General features: G+C 37.6%; 1 protein-coding gene across 15 annotated transcripts in view; it reads right to left on the reverse strand.

Annotated features, from left to right (window-relative positions):
• Nucleotides 1-25602, reverse strand: part of NRCAM (neuronal cell adhesion molecule) — a 139989-nt gene that overhangs the window by 94794 nt on the left and 19593 nt on the right. For 12 of the 15 annotated variants that reach the window (XM_079303356.1, XM_079303351.1, XM_079303364.1 and 9 more), the window contains exon 2: nt 938-1033. The exons of the other annotated variants lie outside the window; for them this stretch is intronic. The gene's annotated coding sequence lies outside the window, so the exon portion shown is untranslated. The remainder of the gene's footprint in view (nt 1-937; nt 1034-25602) is intronic. 15 annotated transcript variants of the gene reach the window in all.

The raw sequence follows: 25602 nt of genomic DNA on the forward strand, positions 1-25602 counted from the left end.
GAGGTAAAAAACAAACAAGCAAACAAAATATCATCATTGCAGGGAGAGATGCTCTAAATATTACTTTCAGTAACACTGCCAGCAAGTAATTCAGAAGTCAAAATGCTTCAGTGACCATCTCCTCTCTTCTCTGTTTTAAACATATTACTGATGCTTTCAAATGTTCTGTCTGCTTGATCACATCAATGAGAGACAAAACACTTTACAACCATCCATGCCAAAGTACTGTAAAAGATAGAAAAGCTCTGTTCTACTAAACTACATACAATACTGCATTTAAGCTCCCGAAATCAGATTGTTAGTTTAAAAAAATATCAGGTGCTAAACCACTGACTATGACTAATGACTATTCAGCAGCTACTACTCACTTCAAGTAAAGCTATCTCTCTTCTCACACTGAAAGGGAGGAGATCGAGGGGGATTGGGAAAAAAGTGTTAGCATCTAAACCATTCAAGCAAAGATTTCAGAATGCTCCCATCATTAAATCTGTGATCTATGCTAGAAGAAAAAACTTCCAATTTTTTGTACATATATCATGTCCCTCCTAAGTCCATTTTTCCAGACTCAGTACTTCACTGGTTGACTTGCCCTGACACCTGTTCTATCCAGTAAGGAACATCAGAGATGATTAAGGCTACCTGCAATTATGTGAAACGGAAATATTTTTAGTTGCTTTTCTAGCTAACATATTTTGATATGCCCTTTAGTTAAAATTTGATGTGAAATGAAAAAAAAGCAAACCAAACATAAATCACAGACTGTTAACTCAGACATGAAAATGCAGGTAAATGCATAATATCTTATATGGCTATCCTTGGTAATAGAAGCTAAATTGAAAGAAAGAAACTTAAAGAGATAAAAATCAACATCAGTAGTTTGGGGTTTTTTCCCCACTTAGCATGGGAAAATAAAATTTAGAAGGAAAAATTATCTTACCTTTGTACAAATAGCTTCTGAGAAAGTTTCTCTCCCTCTTTACTCTTCCTCCTTTTCTTATCTCCTGTATGACACGTCTTTATGTTACTGCCTTGCCTGAAAAAATAACAACATTTATAGAGGCAAATAATTACATTCACTCTTAAACTACAACAAATACTTCATATATGGTCTTGATAAAGTTGCAATACTAAATTCAAATAAGTCAAATGAACTGGTATTTTAATAGTAACTAAATAATATATGTTGGGCCAAAGAAAAAACAAGAAGCATTAAAAAGAAAAGCAGCTCCCTAGGTTTCAAAGTTGTGTTTTGCATTTAGCTCTCCAAAATAGCCACTTACATCAGATTGAACTAGGGCAACCATAGTTTATCCAGGTTCACTGCACCATTAGTTATAACCAGTCAGTGCTTCACAAAGTTTGAGCAAGACAATCAGGAAGCCTAAAACTTCTTTGCAGTGTTCAGTAATTCAACTTAAGGCACACTGGGTACCTCAGGACTAAACACTTCAGTGCTCTTTATGCTACAGGTGCCCAAAATTCTAAAGACATGCACTGGAAGAGGTGGTAGCAGCTGGCAGCAGGCCTCTGTTGCAAGAAAGTGTTTGGTCACACACAGCACTTGTCCAGAAAGAGAGGGCTGAGACTTAAGGGAAATTTGTAATTGATCTTAACTCCCGCTTTCTAGGAGAATATCCTAAACTCCAGTGGAAGGATGGGACTCATATCCCCCCACTCCCTCCTCCCCCAATTTAAAAGCACAAAACAAAGAAAGACAGCAGCAGAGGTTTGTTTTGAATTCAGCTGCTACCTTCTTCATTTATTGACAAGAATTCTGCAGCCAGTTCATCTCATCTCTTACTTTCTGCTACTTTAACCTATTTTAAGCACATTTAATGTTTTGTTGAGAGCAAGTTTCTATCTTTCCATGGTAGTGCATATGAGGAGTTGAACTTTCAAGTAAGCAAGGCTCAAGAAGGACCAGGAATTTTGAAAGTGAGCTTCAAAAATCTTTCTGAGGACTCTCCTTACAGTCTTTTAGCTTTAACACGTTGCTCATCTGCAAACCCAGCTATGCTTAACATTTAGGCAGTACTTAAGTCAGAGAGCTGGTGATGAACTACACTGAACACCAGCAAATTAGCATCACTGCAGCACCTGTTATTTTGTGTCCCATATGTAAAAGTATATACATTTTACTTGTAAGAAAGTAACTAAAGTTCCTTGTTTCATTTTAACTGCAGATTGGCACTGTTCTGTAAAGAAAACCAAGAGAGATTGCAACATCTCAGCTCACAATGGTGATACAGGAAGATCAGTTTCATTTTTCATCAAGTTGATCATTCAACCATACAATTTCTTTCCATATACTTTCAAAAACCCTTTTATTGTTAGATTGGTCAAACTTGAACTGTTGACTAAAACTCTCATGTATCTATTTATTTCAGTAACAAGCAACAGTTCACACAAATGGCTTTCTATCACCCTCTTCCCGAACAACTTGTTGTTCTTACTTAATAAAACATTGGAAACAACACAGTATCTTTGTAACATCAGGAGTTTTGGCATTCATATACAATTTATTTCACTGGGGTCAAACACTCTTAGGAGATTCACTTCATTGCCTTAATCCTTATTCAGGCACTCAAATCACTTCCGACCCCCTGCCTCTATATTCAGCTGGAAAAGCTGCAAACCAGCAGGACCTGGATGAGCCAAAGTCAACACAGGACTTGCATTCAGCAGTGCTACATGTGTGCAGCTCCTAATTGACCACAGCACAGCCTGACACTGATCACACAGATCCCATTACACCAAGGTACCAGCTGCATCCACCCTGCCATTCATGCTGCTCCCTGGTTGGTTCAGTCTCCCAACAAACTGCCAAGACAAAACCTGAGTGTGCTTTAGGGAACGCTGCAGCCTGAAGAATCCTTCCAAACAACAGCATGGGTAAGAATGCCTTAAGTATTGATTCTCTGCTCTTGACAGCCCTGCAATTGTCATATTCCAGTCACTGCATCCTCATTTGCAGCCTCTGCCTGCCTCCATGGGACCCATTGGAACAGAGCACAAGATTGACAGTATTAGCCTGTAACATCATGACTTTGATGGGCTGCAGCACAGCTCCCACTGCCCCAGGTACTCTGAACTAAAAGGGCTGCAGGAAAACCACAGCACCCTGACCATGCTCAGATTATGGCCAGCCTTCTTTTTGAATAGTCTCACTTTCTAAAGCATTAAAATGCAGGTGTAGCCCAGTCCTTGCCAATCAGACTACCTTGATGACAGGTACTTGCCCCGATATTCTTGGTTTTGCCAATTAATAACATCTGTAGTCTCAAAGACTTTGTTTAAAAGTTAGGCATATTCTGAAACACAGGGATGACTTGTATAAGACCTCATACAAGCAGAAAACCACAGCTCTGTTGACAACATTAATCTACTAATCTTTGCAAGACTTCTCAGATTCACTAAAAGAACAGGAAAAACTGAGTAGGAAATAAAAATCAAGGAGGATGGTAAAAATGATGGTTCTAAAAGAAGTTCATAGATTAGATGAAATATGTTTTTAAATTTATGAGATATATCGGGGGTCATATAATTTGTTTATATGACCTAGGATAATTAGCATATTGTGGAAAAGTAAAGCACACTTTTTAATTTTCCACACCAGACATTATGCTTATTGAACACTTATTTTTTTCAGATATTGATGAAATAACTACAATTTGCATAGCATTGTTGCTTTTCTTGTAGAAGTGCTGACAGTCTTCAGGGAAGTTAATTTAGAAAAAGAAATACATATATTCCAATAGGTAACTATGCAAAAAGTTCAAATGCGAAAAATCCAAAATATTAAAAATCAATTTTTTATTTTATAATCTGATTGGCTAAATTGTTTTACATAAAATGCACTCCAAAATATTCTTTAAAATGTCAAGACACTTTAATTTTTAATGTAACCTTAAAAGCAAAAGGGAGACAATATGCAGCTTTCTCATAAAATTAATAATGTATCCACAAACACATACACATAATTCAGTCATTGTTTACTTTGCAATACCATGCAAAGTTTTTTTAATATTAAAACTTTCCTTTGTGATATTTAATGTATTTAAGCACAGTTTTATGCAATCCAGTACTGCAGAGCTCCATTGTTCAGCCTTGTGTTATTTCTTCTTTCAGAGCTAAGGATTGATGAGAGGTCTCAGAAAAGAAGAAACCACCCTGGGTTGGTTGATGAGGGCAATGATCCATCTTGCTGTCATATCTATCTTATTTTTGGGTGTGCCCAACCCCCTGATGATTGTGCCAAAGTAATAATGGAAAAAAATATACTGGAAATACAACAAAAGTAGCTTTTTGGTTTTTTCATTACTGATACAAACACCCTCATGAAAGAGTGGGTAGCTCAGCCTAGATTATATTAATATCCATAAGAACAATGCCCAAATTTTATTCATATTATGATAATCAAAACAGATTATAGATTTCATCCGATCTTCAATATGTTGCGAAGTCATGCCCTCCTTTCATGGATACAAATTATAACCTCATTCTTGCAATTCCTAGATTATTAATCAAAGTTGAGTATTTCAGTAAGTTACATATTTAGGTTTGTTCTTCTGTTCAAAATTATAACCCGAATTTTTTCGTAATACTTCATTCCACTAAAGCAAACTAAATAATAGTAAGGTACATAAATCTCAACTATTTGAGTGACTGGGAAATACCAGGATAGAAAAGGGAACCCAGCCATTACCTTGTGCATGTAGCTATACAGCTGTCTTGGTCCTCTTCCTTTTTTTGGTGGGTTACTTTTTCTTTTCTTCCCCTTAGTAAGTGGTAAGAATTTGCATCATGCTCCCCTTCATGTTGCAAACTTGACAAAACTGGTGCTAAGCCGTGCTGTTGCTGGCCTGTGTGCAGGGGCACATACAAGAGGGGCCGTTTCCAGCCACCCGTCGCTTTGTCCACAGCCCTCCCAAGCTTCTGTGTGATCAGCACAGGCTTTGTGGCCATACAATAGGGGTTAAACATTTCCCTGTATTTATAGAAAAGCAGAGCTAAATCTGCTTAGCTGCATGAACCTTTTAATAAAATTACACTCACGCTATTAGAGCATTTTTCCATTTGTTTGGTTTTTTAAGAGCAATTAAAAATTTTAAAACCTACATACATATATGCTTTTCATTATATGTAATGTATTAAAAATGTGAGCAACATTATGATTTTCATCCTGCTCTTACATTATCCATACAATTTCCTTCCAAGCATTCCCTTCCAAGGAGCTACCTGTGTCTTGATTATTTACTTAGACATATAGTTTCATTTCTCCTTTACATTCTACTTGATGACTTGCCAGTGGGACAATCCCCTATCTCCGACAGTGTGTTTAATAGACAGATCATCACAAAAACTACAACCTGTACTCAGTGGTGAAATTCCAGAGTAAGAAGATTAAAATGTACTGAGAAATAAAGGAAAACATTTTAAAGAATCAAATGTGTTTACCCACAGTACTAAAGACACTGGTTTCATACACTACATGAGCCTCTGGACCACTCTTCCTTTCCAAGCAACTACCTTGAAGCAACACTGATACAGAAAACTAACCTTTTTTTCAACTCCTAAAGAAAGTAACCCTATACAAAAGTTTTCTATTTTGTTCTGTTGCAAATCCAAGATTTTTTTGGTTTTTTGTTTTTTCCACTTGTTTGTTTGATTGATCTTTTGTTTAGTTTTGGCTTTGTTTGGTTTTTCATTTTTGTTTGTTTGGGGGTGGGAGGGTTTGTTTGGGGTTATTGTTTGTTTGTTTGGGTTAAGTCCAGTTAAAGCATTTCTAATTTTAAGAGAATATTAAAGCATCTTTTTATAGATAGCAGGATGAATTCCATCAGCCTCTATTAGCACCAAAACCAGTTCAGAACAAAAACTTCATCTGGTCCTTTTGAAACCTATTCCATTTTCAAGTCTTCTTAGAACAATGTTTTTCCTCACAAAAGCATGAGCCAGACTTAAGAATCTACTTCAAAGCAGATTGCCAGGGAGGTTCAGTAATGATTGCATCCACCTGAACTCCTAATCCTGCCAAAATAGAATCAAAATATCCTAATTTGAGTTCTCACTTCACATATATGTCTTGATTCTAGAGCTGCAAACACTTAGCTGAGAAGGATTAAAAAATAAAATAATAAAAAAGAGGTTAATTACCATTATAGGTCATAATTTTTGTGATGTGGAAATTTATCAGCAAATAATATAGTGTTGATTAGGCAAAGCCTCTGCCATTCAGTTACTAATCTTTAACTGCCCATTTATAGCTGTACATTCAAACAGCAACAGCAGACATGAAACTGTAAATTAGAAGCTACTTGCCCTGCCAGAAATGTGGCACAGTATTAATCTATTATTTTTACTTAGTAACATTTAAGTACTGGAAAAGCTCAATCCTCAAAATACCTATTTTCATGGTTTTGATCATTCCCGCCAAAATGAAGTCCCAGAAGAAAATTATTTGGGTAATGCAGTGGCTTAACTATTTGCTCCTCTCTGCCTTTGACAGCATATTATATCAAGAAATAATCAGATCATATATAACTGATTGACCAGAGTTTTTTGTGTTTAACTGGGTTCAAGCAGAAATTGTCCTCTGAATTTTAGGGCTGAATGAAGGAGGGGCAGTGCTCATTTTATCATCTGATTGACCAAGCCTAATCAGAATTATTTCTGCACACTGCTTCACTACAGCTGTAGATCCATTAAACACTAAATGCTCCAGAGGCACATTCCCCTTCAGCTTCCCACTGTGACTTCCACTTTTCAGACAGTAGCTACTCAGTGGGCTACTCAAAACATTCAAAAAATGGAGGTGCTATATTGAATGGACAGCTCAAAATCCATAGCAAAACCTGTCACTTGAATGTTAGGACAGCAGCTATCATAATAAAACAGGTTCTTTGTGCTGGAGACTTAAAAAGAAGCCTTTGATATGGTTCCCTTGCTTCCCAATACATTTTTATTAGGAGAAGGTTTTCAGTCACAATAGCTGCTTTTTTCTTTAACAGAAAGTCATGTCTGCCTCTGGAAATGTTCACTGAGACAGCCAGTTTGGTTTTTTTTTTTTGTAACCAGAATATTACCCTTGGCATGTTTTTGTTGTTGCTGTTGTTGTTGTTTTTGGGGTTTTTGTTTTGTTTTTTTAAAAATCTTAGTACCATTTTAGCCTCAGGATACTTTAAAATAATATAGCCATTAGGAATGACTTAGTGCATAATTTACATATTAACAAAACTATTTTTTGACCACTTGAACTGTTTAATCGGAAAAAAACTGATGTGTACATACAGCACACAATTCCTTACTTTGAGATCTGCTTGTTAGAAAAATAAAAAACAGATTCTGAGGAATATCTAGGAATGGTCAGATGACACTAATTATTCATCTACCTTTTTTCACATATTTTTGGCTTTCCTTTCCCAACTTCCTCAACTCTTTCCCTATATATATATATATATATATGATAATACCCAGGAAAAGTAACAAATCATTTATGCTTTTTGAGGTCAAAGTCATATTCCCCATCAAAATTCAGTTAGTGCAATATTCATCTGAGATCTTCAAGCAGCTTAAGAGCTGACCTCATGGTGGAGTTCAGCCCCAGACATTGAACTCTGGTAGGCTGGACTGGACAAACATACCTGGGATCTGTAACTCTAGAAATGCAGCACTGCTCACAATTCCCCAGGAACAGGGCAAGGGAACATCCAAAATAAAAGCTGCTCATGCAGTTGGGTTAGGGCAAGGAAGAAGATCAACGACTCACAATCATAGTACAATAATAAAATGGGCTGCTTCTTCTGCCTGTTCCTTTGCACGTTGAATGTCTTAAAAACCTCTGTATGCCTAACAATTACAACTGAAATCATGACAATATTATAATTTTTAGAAAACACACTTAACTACTGAAATGTATACCATTAAGTCTTCTAGCATGTCCACATGACCAAGATGGTATTTCAATTTGATGATCACACAAGGACTGAGATCAGGCATGCAGGATCATATTACTACTACAACTGTTTGTTTGAAAGCAAGAAGTAAAATGTTTCCATTTCCTACATAAGACCTAAAGAAATGCATAGCCTTGCTTTAGCTTTGTTCCTTGTATCTGTTTTGATAGATTCATCTTGTCTTTGCCATGTTTTTGCATATACAAACTTGGGGTTTTTTTGCTGTTTTGTTTTTTTTTTTCATTGTTGTTGTTGTTTTTTGTTATTGGGTTTTTTGGTTTTTTTTTCATTTTCCAGCTTGAATTTCCTTTACTAGTAAGATTTTCAGTAATCATATTTTTTTATGTGCGAACGTTTTGAATTTCTTTATGGAAAATGCCTTTATGATTGTGGAGTCCGAAAATACTTTCAAGTGGAGATGACATTCCAAAAGACAGTTTCACAGGGATAAAAAGATATGCAAGATGATTATTCACTGTCACATGTGTATCCTGATCTCAAAAAGTCAACCCAAGTACTTGGGTTGGGAGGTGAATTTTAAAGAATATTTAATAAGGCATGTGATATTGGAAAGCAAAAATTGTGAAGAACAGAATCCTCTAAGGATTATAGAATTTATTTATTTGCTGTAAAACTTCATCCTAACCACTTCTACTGGTTTTAAGGCACTGCAACTGAAATTTCATGGACATACTTTAATCAAACCCATTGCTGTTGCTCTCTCAATAATAATTTATTCCTTTTGTGTTTTTTTCCTACCATCAACAGGATGCTCTATACAAGAACATAGCCAGTTACTTCTTACTAGTCACCAACATACCGTTGTAGGGAAATCAGGTTAAGTAATTTTTAACCAGATCTGAATAACTATTTCTTGTTCCAAAATAATTGTAGCTTTTATGTCCTGTTCACAGCTCTCAAGAGTTTTGTCTCCATTCTACATTTTCCTGAAGTTCTTTGTACCAGCCAAAGCAGAATATCTGCCAGCTACAGAAAGTGCCTTCTCACACACTCTGGGGATGCAGACTCATACAGGTTCCATTTCTCTTAATCCTTCACAGGGAGAGCCTTTGTTCACATCCATAAGGCACATAAGCTGTTTATCACACAGAGAAGTTGCCAAGGAGTGTGAGATTTCCCCAGAGTGATTCCAGCACAGCTGACTGAGAAGAGCCCTCTTCAAATAACTCAGGGTTCATTCACTTTATTATTTTACCAGCACATCCAGTTAAGTATTGTACATGGGCTTTCTTTATGTTTTCATGTTACTTTTTAATGAGGAAGCTCCATAATAAGATTCACAGTATTAACCTTAATTATACAAAGATTTTCTCTAGTACTGTTCTCTATCCCTTTTCATAGTGGAACAAATGCTTTTCCCTTCCTCTTTGTGCACAATGAGTGTCTTTGACTACTGGATGCCTAAAGCCATGTAAATATACAGAACACAGTGCAAGTGTAGACAAATGAGCACTTCCCAACCTCAGGATGAGGAGATTTATCAGCAGCTAGAAAAACAATTGCAGTTTCAGGAACAAAACATATCTGCTGGTGCTGCAGTGCCTGTAGCTAACAAGAAGTTACTGAAACTAAAGACATCAAGTGCATAGACAAAATTAATTCACATCAACTATACAATACAAAAAAAAAAAGAATAAAAACAACAGATTCAAGCCTGGGCAGGAAAGGGAAGAGGATAAAAGGAAGATTATAGTGACAAAGTGGGGTTACAATCTTGATCCTGTGAAAACCAAACCAGCCAAACAGGAGCACAAAACAAAAAGCACCATTCAAAAGATCATTCAAACAGACAAACAAAAAATCCCAACAAGACACATGTTGAAACTTCTGCATGTGACATATGTGCTATACCTGAGCCAGCAAGACCAAAAGAGAATGTGGCAGGAATGGAGGCCACATCCAGCTGCTGATGGTCCTCTGTCCACCCTCATCTACCATTACACATAGAAACATCCAAATTATCACTGCCTGAAATTTTACTTGAATGCTCTCAAGCTACTACCATTCCTTCTCTGTATAATTTTAATAGAATTTAGAAGCTGTCTGCTTGAATTTGTGTCAATAACTTTACAGACAGCTTGAAACTAAGTTTAGCCACCTGAAACTCCTTAAGGGCTGTTTCCAGTACGTACACACAGAGCATGCCAAACATATAAAAGAACTGGGCTCCTCAAAGCAGACAGCTATAACTTTCTTTTAAGAAACAGCAAGAGGAACATGGTGTGTGCAGTGCTTTGTCCTTTACACTGAGCAGCACTGGCTGGGGAGCACCCAGTCTTCAACACTTTGTCCCTCAGTGGCACAGCTTGTTTAGAGAGACAGGGAAGACAATTTCTCCTCCTTGCAGATCACATCTGAGGAACATATTGAAGTGAAAAAACAAAGACTCCTCTACCTCTTCGTCCTTGCTATCCAAAGATCCTAAAACACAATGGATAGGGGTTTTCCTCAGAAACAAACCATGGGGGCTTGCATCTGCATACCAAAAAGGTACATTTTATCTCAAGTCTCTCTTTCAGCAAGTATTGGAGTCAAGGCTGTTTGTTGGAAAAGGCACAAATCCATAATAATTCTTCCAGTAAGTTTCAAATACAAGATCTTCATTCAAAAAAAACCACCAGTCAGCAGTAAAGCAGTCTTAATAAAATTAAAAAAAAACCAGATGGAGACATCTCCTGACCTCCTGATTGTTTGCCAGTTGCTGTGTCCCATCTCTTCCCAGTGCCCACTGCTGGGCCCAGAGGGGGACCCTCGAGGCACCACTGCAGTGCACAGCTGCAGCAGTACAAAGTGGGGAGGGGAAGGGTTAAAAACTGAGCAGCTACACATAATACCTGTGTGAACATGTACACCCACACTGGGCACAGTTGCTGTAGCACAGAAGCCTCCATTTTGACAAATATGACCATTTTCAAAAGGTAAAATTGCACATAACAGCATTTCTGGGCTTCATCTTCCACAAACTTTCACTTTAAACCTGGTTTCTATTTCTGAGACTAAATTATGAACATATATTTCAAAAACATGAAGTAAACTGTTTTCAGGTTTAACTTATTAAGTATTGCAAGTTTTTCACTATGACAGAGTCTTTTTATACTATGCAATTAAGACTTCAGTGTATCAAATTTAAAAATAATTTTTTGTCAATCTCCTGATAGGCAAATTAATTTTCATGACTACTGATCTAGAACGAATTTCAATCATTCAATCTTCTGATAGGCAAATTAATTTTCATGACTATTGATCTAGAATGAATTTCAACTATTGACCTAGATATGAAAAGAAAAAAAAAAAAATTACTCCAAAGCTTGAAACTATTCCTTGATGCAGTCCAGTCAGAACTACATTTGATTTTAAATACATTTGAATAATTTGGCATTACTTATGGAAATAGGACATTTGATATTTTTCTTTGTAATTATACTTGTGATTTCAAAGTATTGTCTCTAGATGTGCCATTCACATCTTCACAAAGACTACATGTCATTAATATTCTGCAAGTTATCAAATGCTTTGGTGTAGCAACTAACTGCTGAATTTGGGTTGCATGAATAGAATAAATATTTCATTTTTATAGTAGCCACTGCAGGAACATTAAGCAGGAACCACAGAAGCATAATAGATTTTTCACCTCTGCAACAACAAAAAAATTGAACTATTTGTATTTGTTTTAAAGACAGTAAAACTATATGGCAACAGAGGTGAACTGAGCAATAAAATCACATATTCAAACGATAGTTTCAGCAAGAAAATATACTATGCAAATACTAGCAGTGGAGGAAAAAAGTAGCAGATTGTATACAGCATCCAAAAAGACAAAAAAAAAGAAGAGTAGGATTAATGTAGAAATAAAGTAATTATTAAATATTATAACATAGAATTTTATTAAAATAATTAACATCATATTATAGCCAAATTACCACACATCCAAACTCACAGCAGGTCCAAGTTTTGATTTGCATGCATTGCATGATTTTGTCTTCTCTGCAGTAAATGATTAAATATTCACATACATATAGAAACTGGTTTTTATCACTGCTTAAAAACCCCAAAGAAGTTGCACCCTTTATAGTTTTTCCTTACTTCACACATTTGTCAAATGACTTCCTACAGGATTTTAAAAAAGAAAAAAAAAAAAAAAAGCAAAGCTAGAAATCTCTGCAAGAACCTGAACTTTGCAGAAGCCTGTATTGCACTTATCAAACAACCTGATAAGCTGCAGATGCACCTCTCCTTTATTAGGAGCTTAGATAGCAAAGCTGTTTGGAATAATTTCTGCACATAAGAGGTTGTTGGAGCTGCCAACCATCCAGTACAGTTATTTACTAACTGCCTTTTGTACAGCAAACCTGGTTTGTAGCAGCCAGAACTGCTGCACAGACAGAACTGGAGCAGCTGGAAAAATGGCCCAGCTGTAACTCTAGCAGCTGTGACACCAGCAGGTACAGTTATGCTAGTTATGTTAGATTATCTCCTGAGGCCACATAGTCCCTCTGCAATAACACAGTCTCCTCCTTTCATTAAGAGTGTATGACACAAGTCTAAAGGCATCAAATTATTTTACTTTTCAATTGCAGAAGGAGGAATATAATTTACATATAATTTCTATATTTAAAGATAATCCATTTAAAGCACTTCTTTGCTTACCAAATTATATGCCATATACAGAATTGCAAAATAGCTACCTGTTTTACAAACTCAGTGGAAATCCCCATCCATAGGACAGGTTTTACTTACACAAGAGCCTGTAGCTCTGTTTTTCAAATTGCTATACCCAGGAAACTAATGCACTTCCAGCAGGTGCTTGAGGTAAATATGTTGTATTCTCCTCCTAAAGTATAGATAGCACATGCATCAAAACAATGCAGCCTCATGCCTCCAAGGGTGATGAGTTTACAACATACATAGTAATCAAATGTGAATTCAGAAAGTAAGGGGTTTTTGAGGGGCTTCTAAAGCCATTACTAAAATTAACCTTGTTTTATTCAGTATACTTATATTAGTCACTATTTTGGCACACAAAGAAAAATCATGGTATAGATGGGATCTGTGAATACCCCATTAAAGAATGAACACTCACTCATCACATGGCCTCCTAATTTACTTCTCTCTCAGTATCACCTCTCCATATTAAGAAAATCCCCAGTTTCAATGAGCTACACTTCTTCCCAGCAATTTTCAAGTATTTCCCTAACTACATTATTTACTAGAAAAAAATCAGACTTTAATCTTACCTGATTATTTTAGTTATACTCTTACGGTCTGTGGATATCTATATATTATTTATCTTTCCTGAAAGCACAATGATACTCATTTTTAAACTAGGAATACTTTGGCTCAGGATCTGTGGCGGGTGAAATGCCAAATAATGATAAACCAAAGTCTTACTGAAATTGTGCAAAATGTATTTGGAAATTACCTTAGCAAACGCAGCCTATTAAAAATGAAAATTTAGCCCCTAAACACTGAAAACATTTCTTTTTCATCTTAAATAAGAGATTATTCAAGTGGCCCTCCTGACTTGGTAAATAAGCTTTTAGCAATTCTTTTTTACAAACAGAAATAAAAATCTGCTTTCAGATTATTTTATTTATTTTGCTAAGCTTTGGGGTGGTTTGTTTGAAAATATACTTAAACCTAAAATTAATCAGTCAACATATTAATTATTTTCACTAATATTTCATTTTCCTTTAAAGAATAGTAAGGTTTATTAGGATGTACATAAACCCGATAAAAACAATAAATACTTAAAGGATGATTATAGAAAAACAGACTGGACACTTGAAGACATATCAAATATGTCTTCTTTACTTCAAGGATTAATCATCAAGTAAATAAAATTAAAAGCATATTTTATTCTGCTGTTGCTGTAGAACTGTCTTCCAATTGCAAATCAGATTGTTTTTATTTTCTGCAGTTGCCACAGTGTCATAGTCTGTCTAGGATAACCATCAGAACAGCCAGTGGTGGAGTATGACTACAGTTCTCACTTAGCAGAAAAGGAAAAATACTTGGGCAAGGACCACAAGCAACAAACAACTTTAAAAACATACTTTTAGTCCCAAAACACTACAAATAGCAAGAGAGTAAGTGTATGCTATTGACAAAGCCAAATTCAAGACAGGAACTGGAATTCAAACAGGTTAAAGGAAGAAAAAACCAGCAAACAAATAGTATAAGAAAAAACAGGCACTGCAGGTTCTTTAAAAGGATTTACAGGCATATATTGATTGAGGTTAACACTGAGTGCCACCAACTGACTTTGAAGCAGTAAGGTGGTTTCAAAACACACAGCAAGTTAAATCTGTGGCATTATTAATATTTAATGCTGTTTTGACTTTAAACACTGACAAGGATGTCTATTTTAACAAAATAAAAAATTCATTAAAGAACTCTTTTGAGATAGAGATTCAGGTTTAAAGCACAGAGTGCAAAACTTTCAGCTTCCAGCTCCTGAGGACATTTGAAGAATTGTATCTTTGTGTCAATTACAGCACTATCAACTCAATGATGGTATCTGCATTAAAAAAATAGGAAGTCAAAATCAAAACCTATTCTGAAAAAGAAATCTTGACAAAATATAAATGGCTTTTGATAATTTAACAATGTCATTCTGTTTTTACTGAGTGAGAACTGAAGACAGTGAAGTCTCAAGCTAAGGGCAGTTCTGTCAGCCTTACAAAGGCATGACATTCTCCATGTAACCTGATAAATGATGTTGGACTTGGATTAACTTAGGTGGCAAACAGCAGACTAAGAGAACCTATCAGCTAAAAAAAAAAAAAGATAATCTATCATCCCTTCTGTGTTACATATGTTATGTAATAAAATTCAGATGTCCACAAATTAAGTATAAGAACCTTCACTTTTTTGGAAAATGAAAGCTTAAAAAAATCTTTTTTATATGGATTTAAATGTAAGATTGTTCTACAGAGAATTCTATAAGCTGCAAATCACTACTTAATATGGCACAGTCAGTTGGCTGCTCTCCATTGAGAGCTGAAATGACTCAGGTTTGCAAAGTAGATGATATGCACCAGAATAACAATCACACAAGCTTCAGAAGACAAAAAACTTTGGTGATTACAAGATCACAGTAAGAGATACTAGTTCACTGTGTTCTGTATGGACCTCCCAGACTTACCTGGTTCTGCTTTCTGTCTCTCTCACTCTGCAGCTACTAGGACTCTGCACTCTCTCCCCAGCCCAATCTTCCTGACCCCAGTTCTCAATCCAATTTGAATTGCAATATTACAAGTAAGTGGCAACAGTGGCCAGAATCTTCACATATAAATTGTGTCCCCCTTTTTAGCAAACACTGTAATGCATCTGTGTTAATGGTATGTTTAGCTTTCTGCTAAATGTATCTGACAGTCTAAATCTGCCTCCCATTCAACTAAGCTTCATTCCCTGAAATCACTGCAGAATGTGTCCTTAACCTTTTTAGGTATCAGAAGCAAGTGAAAAGTGCATCTGTATTTAGGAAGCTAGTTCAGGCACCTGGGTATTGAAACACTAGAAATAGAACTACAGTGACACTTGTAACAACACAGTCTGGAGCAGACAAATCAGTGTAGAATGATAGCAAGGTATTTTCATTTCATAGCCAGTACATATATTGGTAACACCTGTCAAAACTACAGGGCATTAAATTGATTTTCACCACCTGCCGATAAAGTGAGCAATCCACAGAAACCACCTGACTCCACTAATAAGCAGCAAAACTAGGATATGAAGAAAATGAAGCCATATCTCTTTCCTTACAAGAGGAGGAGCTAGGAATGCTAACAAAACTGAACTTCCACTAGAGATGATTTTGATCTTAGCTACAAGCTTGGAAAACTCAACATAATTTTGTGAGCTGGCAAAGGATTAAAGCCTCCAAGTTCTGTGTTCTCCCAACGGGCAGTGGGAACTGGGGTTTTGTGTGCTGCAAACCCCCAGTGCCTGGCAGGAAAAGAGCTGACAGATCACCTGCCAGCACCACACAGACAGCACTGTCACTATGCCTGGAAGCTGGGGCTTCAGCCATGCTGCAAACATGAATTCCAGGAGAAGAAACTGAGCAAAAGACCTGTAAGATTATCAGCATGTATCTGAAAATAAACAACTCAAGTCACCCATGCTTGATGTAATTGGGAATTCAGTCCTAGGGAATGGGAGAGCTTCTGCTAAGTGTTTTTCCAGAAATTTTTGATGTTTAACACTCTGGGAGTGCCTATTGATTCTTTCTAAGTGTGCTTCCCCTCCATCCAACTTCATGTATATTTCATAAACAGTACATGGTAGGATGAACTGTTATCTTTAAACTGATCTCTATAACCACAACAATAATTAAATGAAATTTTCCAGCAACGATTACAGCCCTACCCCTTATATAAGCAGATGATTATTTATAATCCAATTTCAGCACGCCTTATCATGTAATGATTATAACGCACATGTACTGTGAGAATGAAATTCTTAGCACATTTGTGAATTTATTTTAATGTTTCTACTGAATGCTTTATTCTGGAGGGTTTATTTTTTTTTTTATTTCTCTCAGCAAACCTTTCATAGTAGATCTTCAGATAAATTTTTGGGAATATAAATTCTAACTATTCCTTATTATAAAAAATGACACAGCTTAAAAGCAGAACTGAAACTTCAGATCTGTTCCAAGTCACCTAGAGTCTGACCTTAGATCTGTACAAGTGATCTAAGGAGAAGAATAATAAAAAATGAAACTTTTGTTTGCAAAACACCACCAGTGGAAGAGACAGCTTAGGCTTTTGCAGTGCAAAATGCACAGCAATATAAAGATGACACCAAAATTTTGGAGTCAACCTTTGAAGCTGTGCAATGGATACTGTTCACAAGCACGCTTCAGCCTAGAGGAACCTTTTGTACATCTGTATCTCAACTCTTCTTATACTGCTACACCTTGACCTCATCCTTTGCTTTCTACTATCCAAGCTTCAGCTTTTCCTTTGGGTTTTTTCTGGTATCTCCTTGCTTCTCACCTACTGTACTCATCCTTTCTGTCCTCCAAATGCGTGCACATAAACAAGCTTCCAGTTCTTTAGGTCAATCTGTTTCTCCAAATACTGCAACTTCAGAGGCCTAATCTCTGCCACATTCATCATGTCAACACATGACTACAAAAAAAAACCATCTGTTTAGGAGCTTAAGCACTGATTTGCTTGACCATCCACAGTGTTTGGTTGCCTCAGCTGGCTTTTTTAATCATCACCTTACTTGGAGGCTGCTGGCAATGGACAGCATCCCTTCTACTTCAGCCAACAGTACTCCACGACCATCCCAGGCAACTCCTGGCTCTTATATTCTCTTATGCTCCCCAGGACACAAAGCATACATAACCAAGGCCATGCTATGAAAAAAAAAAAAAAGGTCCTGCTGAGCTGCAGCAGTCTTGGCATTACACCAGATACTGAACTGAACCTTCCAAAACCATTGTTTGATTCAAGGCACAGGATTACCACTTAGGACCTGAAGGAGACAGCACACAGTGTGGTAGTGCCCAGGCCATTAGAAAAAGCAGCACTTACCAGTCTCAAGAGAGGCACCTTATCCCAGATGCCTAAGAAGGAAGGATCTGTTCCTTGCCTAGCAATTCACAGTCTCAGCTTCATCAGTTTTATAACTTCTCACAGAGTCTGGGCCTAACCACTCATCCTCTTGCTGACTCTCCTTGCTCTTCCACATTACCAGTTATTCATTCCTCAAAATTACTGACAAGCAGTATTATTAACCAAAGGGAAAACTTCCTTTTCCCCCTAAGGCACTGGTTCTTTTGCCAAACCCCAAACTTCACCAGTTCCAATAGCTTATTACTGTGAATACAAAGTCTTGTCAGATACCTGCAGGTTTGATCTGGGATGTACTCAGTACAGTTACAGTATTTGTTACAGCTTTTGCTTTGCTACTGAAAACAGACAAGTTGAAATTTATTGAAGGTTCTTTAACTCAGCCAGTAATGAGTCATAGTAATGACAAAGTACCAATCCTGTACAGGAAGGGAAAGGTTTCTAAGCAAAAACTGTGGCTTTTTTATTTTAATAAATTCTAATCTGTCATCTTCAGAAGTGACTGAATTATTTTGGATGAAGTTTTTCAAACAAATCTAGCTTGCAGCAAACACTAGTGTCAGAGAGCTTAAAAACCCAATAGCACTACCAATCCCTCCCTTAATGATAGAGGGTGAGACATGATCAACCATTACAAGTTATATTTATTTCAGGCAATTTGGTAGCACTACACCCATATGAATGAACTAAAATGACTCAAAACAGGAATGAATACATAAAAAAACTTAATCTCCAGATCTGAAACAGAGACAGAGACAAAATCTGAACAATTTTAGCTCAGTATTGTGTAACAGCTTTCTCAGGTATCATTTCCTTCCAAGTGTTTAAATTAGTAAGTTGTTCTCAACCACTTTTAAAAGCAACCAAAGGAAAAGCTGCATCCAGATCTGAGCAGCACATGGCTCACTCAGATGGCTCAGCAATGTCTGCTCTGCTCAGAGCAACACTTGACTTTTGGCTCTGTGTTCTCACATTCTTAGAAGCCTACTCTGTATTCAGGAGACTGCAGAAGCATCCTCCTATACATGTATATGCTATCCCCTAAAAGAAATGGAGGAGCAGCTGGGATCCTTAGAGCCAGTAGCCTGCACAGCAAGGCACAGACCCTTGACAGGAACCCTACACCAAGGAGCAGCTGAAGGACAGTTCCTTTCCTGCCTGAAACATAACAGTGCCAGTAGGAAGAGCTTGTAATTCAAAAGCAGCACACTGGAAGTAAAATTAGCTCAAAGCACTGGATCGTGACTTGGCATTTAATCACTGTACCATCCTCCTGATTCACCAAATGAAGAACTCCCAAGTGGCTGACCTTAACAAAAGCAAACCTCCACCACATACCTACAATACAATATTTATAAGCATAAGGAATGCTGCAATAGACACTGATCAGCACAACCATACAAGACAGCTGTGCACATTCTGTGTGAGCTCATTCTACAATAAATGAAATTGATCAATTATTAGAAACAAAAGTATAATTATGCAATAAGCCTGTAAAAAGGGAACTTGAATATTTGATGGTTTAGGCATGGTGGGTGGAGATTTATATTTTAAATAAATGTTCCTAATTTCCCTACCACCACTGCTGCCTCAAGAGGAAATTTACAATGTGAGGGCTAAAGCGTGCTCTAGAAAACAAGCAGTTCAATCTACTTTTTCATTTTAAAACATTAACCCCCTAATAGAGAACACCAAGTGACTAAGTTTCCCCGATAATCTGCTGTCATAAAGATACTGACTCTAAAAATGTTTGAAAAAACTGCAAAACATTTTTTTAATGACACTTAAAAAAAACCAACTGAAAAACACTTCAGCAGAAGTTCCATAGAATATTCCACAGAATGTTCTGCATTCCATAGAAATGAGAACAGAGAACAGACAACAGACAACAGTAATTTGTTTTACTTCAGGATGTGCACCTTCAGCAGCATAATTAAATCTTGTATTTAATATGATGCACATCTGAGTGAAAATTTCTTCATCAAGAATTAGTGATCTAACAGGAAGATAGTCTTCAAATTAAATAAATAAATAAATATTGCCTGGCACATTATTTCTTGCATTTTTCACTTTTCTGGGTTATCATTTTCTAGTGACATCTGAATAACACTGGTACTACCCATTGTAAATTCATCCTATACAAAAGGAGAAAAAGCAAAACATTTTCTCCACTAAGAACCCTGCATGTATTGTGTGTAAAAAGGAAACTGGATATGCTTCTCCTTACACCTTGACTAAATTCTTTTCAGTCTACTTGAAAAATTATTTATGGGTCCAGTGCTAGAAGGCAACACAGCTTCATAGCTCCTTGAGAGGTCATCTGGTGAAATAGTGCTAAGTTTGTCAAACAACATCTGACAATTGACTAGGTATCATTCCATGCTAGAACATCTAAAAAACGAAGTTATAAGCCTGCTGAAGGCAGAAAGAACATAATTGAGGTTACAGACAGCTAATGAGGAAAACAAGGCCTTCCAAAGCAAGACATGCTAAGCAGAGCATAGAGAGATCAAGTCAAATTTAGCAGCTATTAAGTCAATTGAAAATTACGTCAGGAAAGCATACAATTCTTAATACAGCATATTCTCACAAATAATGATTAACTGGGAATCATTAGCTGAACTGGAGGTTATTGTCATCACTCTCCTTTATACTAGAAAGTGTCAAAACCAGCTCTCAGATGCTGTGGGGGATTTTCTTTCTTGTCTTGTGAAATGCTGCAATTTTTTTTCCCCCCCATTACATCACTTTGAAGAGTACAGCAAGAAAATAAATAAAATGTATTTAGGCTCCAACAGTGATTCAAGTCTACTGAAATCCTGCCGGTTAAAAATACCAACCAACCTTCAGGTTTCACTAAGAAAGGCACTAAAGATGTTCCCAAGGCTGTATTTATGCCTTGCATCATCTGTCTGGCGATACACAAAAGTCTTTCCAAAGTCTTTATTGTTAGGCCAGGAAGTTAATGAGGCAGTACACTTACCAGTGGGAGGGAAAGCAGAGACAAACTAAAGAGCTGTCTCAGGCTGGTTTAATACTTTAAATGAAATGTAAAATAATGAATATTTCACATATTCCCAAACAGTGTTTGTACTTGTAGAAAACACTTCTCTGCACTTTGCATTTCAACTTAGAAAAGCCTCATTTGAAAGCATCCTGTTTCAGTACTCCATGATTCACCCCATATGCACCCTTGCTCTTTAGTGCCCACTCACTGCCATACCACACTGACACACCATCCTTAGGATCACAAAGGACGCTCCAACAAAGGGAGATCACCCACTGTTTTCTATAAATCATCTTGAACCTCATTGATTATTTCAACAAAGGTAGTTCTGATACACAGGCATCTTTGGCAGTCTTCACAGAGAAGAGAAAGAATTTAAATGAATGACAACATTGCACCCTAGAATTCAATACAGAACAATCATGACAACTGAAATAGGCCAAAAGCAGTGAAGTCATTTAGCTTTCCCTAACAAGCAGCATATGAAATGCAGTAGAGGAAAAAACCCAACATTTTTTCAGACACTCATTATTAATTACTGAAGAAATAAGAATGCCTATCAAGCACACTAATCATGACTGAATATTAGGACATTATATGAAAATATAACAAGGTATTTCTCTTGATTTACAAGAGATTAAGCAGGAGAAAAACATGAAAAGAAGTCAGAAGAATCCCTGTTGAGCCTGACACCCAAGTTCTATTTTCCATATCTTTCCATACTTTAGTAAACATGAAAGTTTTACATTTTTATATGGCAAAAAAGCCCACCCTGAAATACCACACCTTTCTGTCATACCATAAAAAGTATTCCACTGTTCAACCTTCAACTATATTTGCATACCTTAAAGCTTTTACCATATTTTAAAAGACATATTTTATCACTTTTCACCATTTAAAAACCCCTTCCTTCTTGGAGTTTATAGTTTCTTAGATCTAGTCGCATGAACAATAATGAAACAACGATGAGGAAAAAAGCCCGAAATAAACAAGCAAAAAACTACATTGCAACTCCTCTTAAGGCTCAGTAGAATGGGGAAGTCTAGACAAACTTAGCCTTTGGTGTGAACTGCAAAAATCAACTGGATTTTTCTCTCGCCCTGTTTCATTTAGGCAACCAAGTGTTTAACCACTGCCGTGTGATTGAAATTTAAAACTTATTACAAGTAGACAAGAGAAAAAAACTTCTGCCCTAGATTTCAGATAAATACTTCATAAAAGGGTAAGGGTGTTGCTACTTAATATGCCCAGTGAAGTAGCACTTCATTATCACTTTATTTAAGTTGGAGATGGACAAGGGGATAGCAGGTAATCATCTGGGATCCAAACCTAGTGGAAACCACAATTATCTCATGCATGTTAAGACCACTGCATTCCTAGTTCAACACCCACTCCTCCCTGACAGAACATAACCCACCCTGTTCCTGTTCTCAGGGCACTGATCTCAGCCACATGAAGACTGTATGAGAGAAGTGTCAACTCCTCCTGCTGTAGGTGGATTACTGCATGATCCAGCACACAGTCACTAGTTCAGATGGAGTCAGATATTCCTCCTTAGGGGACTCAGCAGGTCCAGAAGGTGTCATTTACTGCTGCCTAGAACATTGGGCTGGGCTATGATATCTGTCTTGAAAAAGAGACCACACAGTTTAGCTCCTGAATCATTTCTATCAACCCACTATCACCAGGAAGCACACAAGAAATAGCCCAAGTGGAAAACCTCACTATTCACATCTTCTCCTCCCTCACTAGAGAAATTTCCCTCTCACATAAGTGAAGATTTTGACACTTGTGACACACTTTTTACTTAACTCTCATTTTTATCCTCCTCCCCCACTCATTACAAGATATCCATATTTGGTTTCCTCCTTAACATTAAAACTGAGACAGCCTCAGACTGTCTCAAATAACTGCTTTATCTCTGCCCATGTGTCTCCACAGACACCATGGCACAGCACAGCTACACCTGACACAGCTCAGGTGTTACAAACCTCCATCTCTGGGGCAGTGTGGGACCAGGCATGGACTCCCATGGGATGACAGAAATTAGCTGGCCTCTCCTGAGGTCTGAGCTGCTGGTCACAGGACCAGAGGCAGCATGGTACAGGTGAGCTCAGCAGCAGCACAGCCATGTAAAGCAGGTCTGTATGAAAATTCATATATAACCAGCTTCAGACACCCTGTGAGGAACAGCACACTCAGGCTCTTCATGCTGGCCTTGGGCTAGAAAATCCTGCCAAGCTTGGAAAGGCTGTGAGCAGTCACACTAGGTCTTTCAACCTCATGCTAGGATCTCAGGCTGCTTACTGCAGAGAGTTTAGACACACCCAGCACCCTCAACTCCAAGAGAGCTTGTCAGCTTCCCATTCAATGCATGAATGCATAAGGCTGGCTTAGATCTAACACTGAAGGTAAGCCAAACTCCTGGCACCTGCTGAGGATTGCAGAGCAAAAACATCCTCTCTGGAAACAGCAGGAGACAGCCCAAGTCCAGGCAGGGCCAGTGCTGAGCCCTAAGTGAGAACGCTTTGGGCCTTCCAGACCAAGCTTATCCAGCCTTCCACTTTGGGTGGGTACTTCACCCTCTCCACTGTCCAGACTAAAACTCTCTAGGAGCAGCTGCTATGATCTTACAAACAAAAAATGCCGAGGTGTGCAGACTATTCACACAGTAGTAAACTTTGGTCATTATATGTAGTAAAGATTCGACCACAGAAGAATAGACTTTATTTTGTTTTAAACTGTGAATGACACAGAGGAGGTTTTCCTGGTACAGTACTAGGAGCAGTAAACTTATTTCCCAGTGATTAGCACTTTCTCAGATAAAAATCTTTCTGGATTACCTGTTTTTTAAATGATTAATTAAACAAAAAACAAACAAGGTCAAAAATAACCATTTATGTGTATTTTGAAACACGGTATTAAATACCAAAATTGACTATCACTAAATTTAAGCTTCATTTAACAAGCCACAAAAGCTTATGGGAGCATGTTCATGCATCACTGAACTTTCTTACTCTGAAATCACCAGCACTGAGAATATAGATTTCTGTATGAAAAGTCAAACCAGAACAAAATTGGTAAGAATATACACTGATAAGCAGAATGGGGCAGAATCAAAACAAAGTATCATTTCCTCATGCCTAAACCTCTGCATCTCCAAGCAGGACAGCCTGAGTTTCACAGATGCTTCCTAGAGGGAGTTTCACACCCATCCCCATCTTCTGCATTTATGCTTTTTCAGAAACCAAAGGGTAGAATAATTTAACCCCTTTGAATGACCAATGAGCCCATTTCACTCAATCGACACAAAATTTTACATTGCAAGTGTGCAAGACTGACCTTAGGGAAAAACTGAAGATTCAACATTGCTTCTAACTGTACCCAAGACATCTCAGTTCAGTAGATGAACATTACACATAGTCTGACTAAAAAAAATGTAAACTCTGGCTCTAACAGACACAAATCAACTACGAAAATTAAGGGATTTAAGCCTTTTAAAACATAAGACTTTCAAAATTCTTGTTTTAGAAATCAGGATTTAGTTAGACCAGATAATTGCTCTCAAATTCAAATAAAAATTACAATGATCAAATAATACCTAGGGGTAATATGAATTTAATAGTTCATCTCCTAATTAAGCTTATAAGTTTTGTTATATTTCATTTTACTTGTATTTTAATGAAATTTGCAGCACAGCCCAGTAAGACTGAAATAGGTTACTGTGCTGAGATGAACTGCCTCAGGGACTGTGGAAAAAAGAGCTGGGACAGACTCCTCTTCAGTAGTGCCTCGTGCTGCCTTTATCTGTCAGCTTGATTCTCTACCAGCATGTCTGTGATCACAGAGATGGTGCTACAACAGCCTGTTATATATTTAATGAATCCAGCCCAGGAAAAGAATATGGGAGGACTTTCTGTTGTGTTTTAATTGCATATTTCTTTGATAAGAAAGAGACTGAGGGAAAACCTCTTGCACATGAGGTTACTGCCCTAGAGACAATGTAGACTCTTTACATTCCCTTCCAAAGTATATAAACATGAGCCTGAGTGCAACAGTGCAACAGTGAGTGAAAGATCCCACAGGGGCAACACCAGCCACTTCAGATTACCCTGAGTTCAAGATCCTTGGGGCAACGAGGGATGCACACAGCAAGCTCATTGCCCTGGACTTCAGGACAGTACATTCTGGCCTCTTCAGGAATCTGCTTGGTAGAATACCATGGGATAAAGCCCTGGAAGGAAGTGGGGTCTAAAAAATCTGGTTAATATTCAAAGGTCTCCTCCTCCAAGTTCAGCAGTAAAGTATCCTAACATAGAGGGCAAAACCACCAGGAGGTCTGCATGGATGAATAAGGAGCTCCTGGACACACTTAAGCAGAAAGTCTACAGATGGTGGAAGAAAGGACAGGTAGCCTGGGAGAAACACAGAGGGATTGTGTGATCTACCAGGGACCAGGTTAGGAAAATTAAAGCCCAGATGAAACTAAATCTGTCCAGGGCAACAAAAAAGCTTATACAGATCCACATCCACAATGAAAAGAAAATTAGAGAAAATTTCCAGAAGGAAATCTGGTTACCTGGGATATGGAGAACTCTGAGGTACTCAGTTACTGTTTTGCCTCAATCCTCACTGTCAACTGCTCCAAGCACAACACCCACAAGGCAGAGGGCAAAGGCAAGGACGAGTGAAGAACTACCCACTGCAGGAGATTGGGTTTGAGTCCATCTAAGGCACCTGAAGGTGCACAAGCCATGGGACCTGATGAGATCAATCTGCAGGTCCTTAGACAAGCAGCAGATGAAGCTGCTAAGATATCCTTAATATTTGAGAAGTAGTCCCATGAGGTTCCCATCGACTGCAAAGGAGGAAGGATAACCCTCATTTTTAAGAGGACCCACAGAAACACAGGCAAGTGACACTGCTGTGCCTGGCAGGATCATGGGGCGAATACTCTTGGAAACTATGCTTAGGCACATGGAAAATAAGAGGGTGATTGGTGACAGCCAGCATGGCTTCACTAAGAACAAAC

Source organism: Erithacus rubecula (genome assembly GCF_903797595.1).
Source record: "Erithacus rubecula genome assembly, chromosome: 4".
Taxonomy (NCBI): domain Eukaryota; kingdom Metazoa; phylum Chordata; class Aves; order Passeriformes; family Muscicapidae; genus Erithacus; species Erithacus rubecula.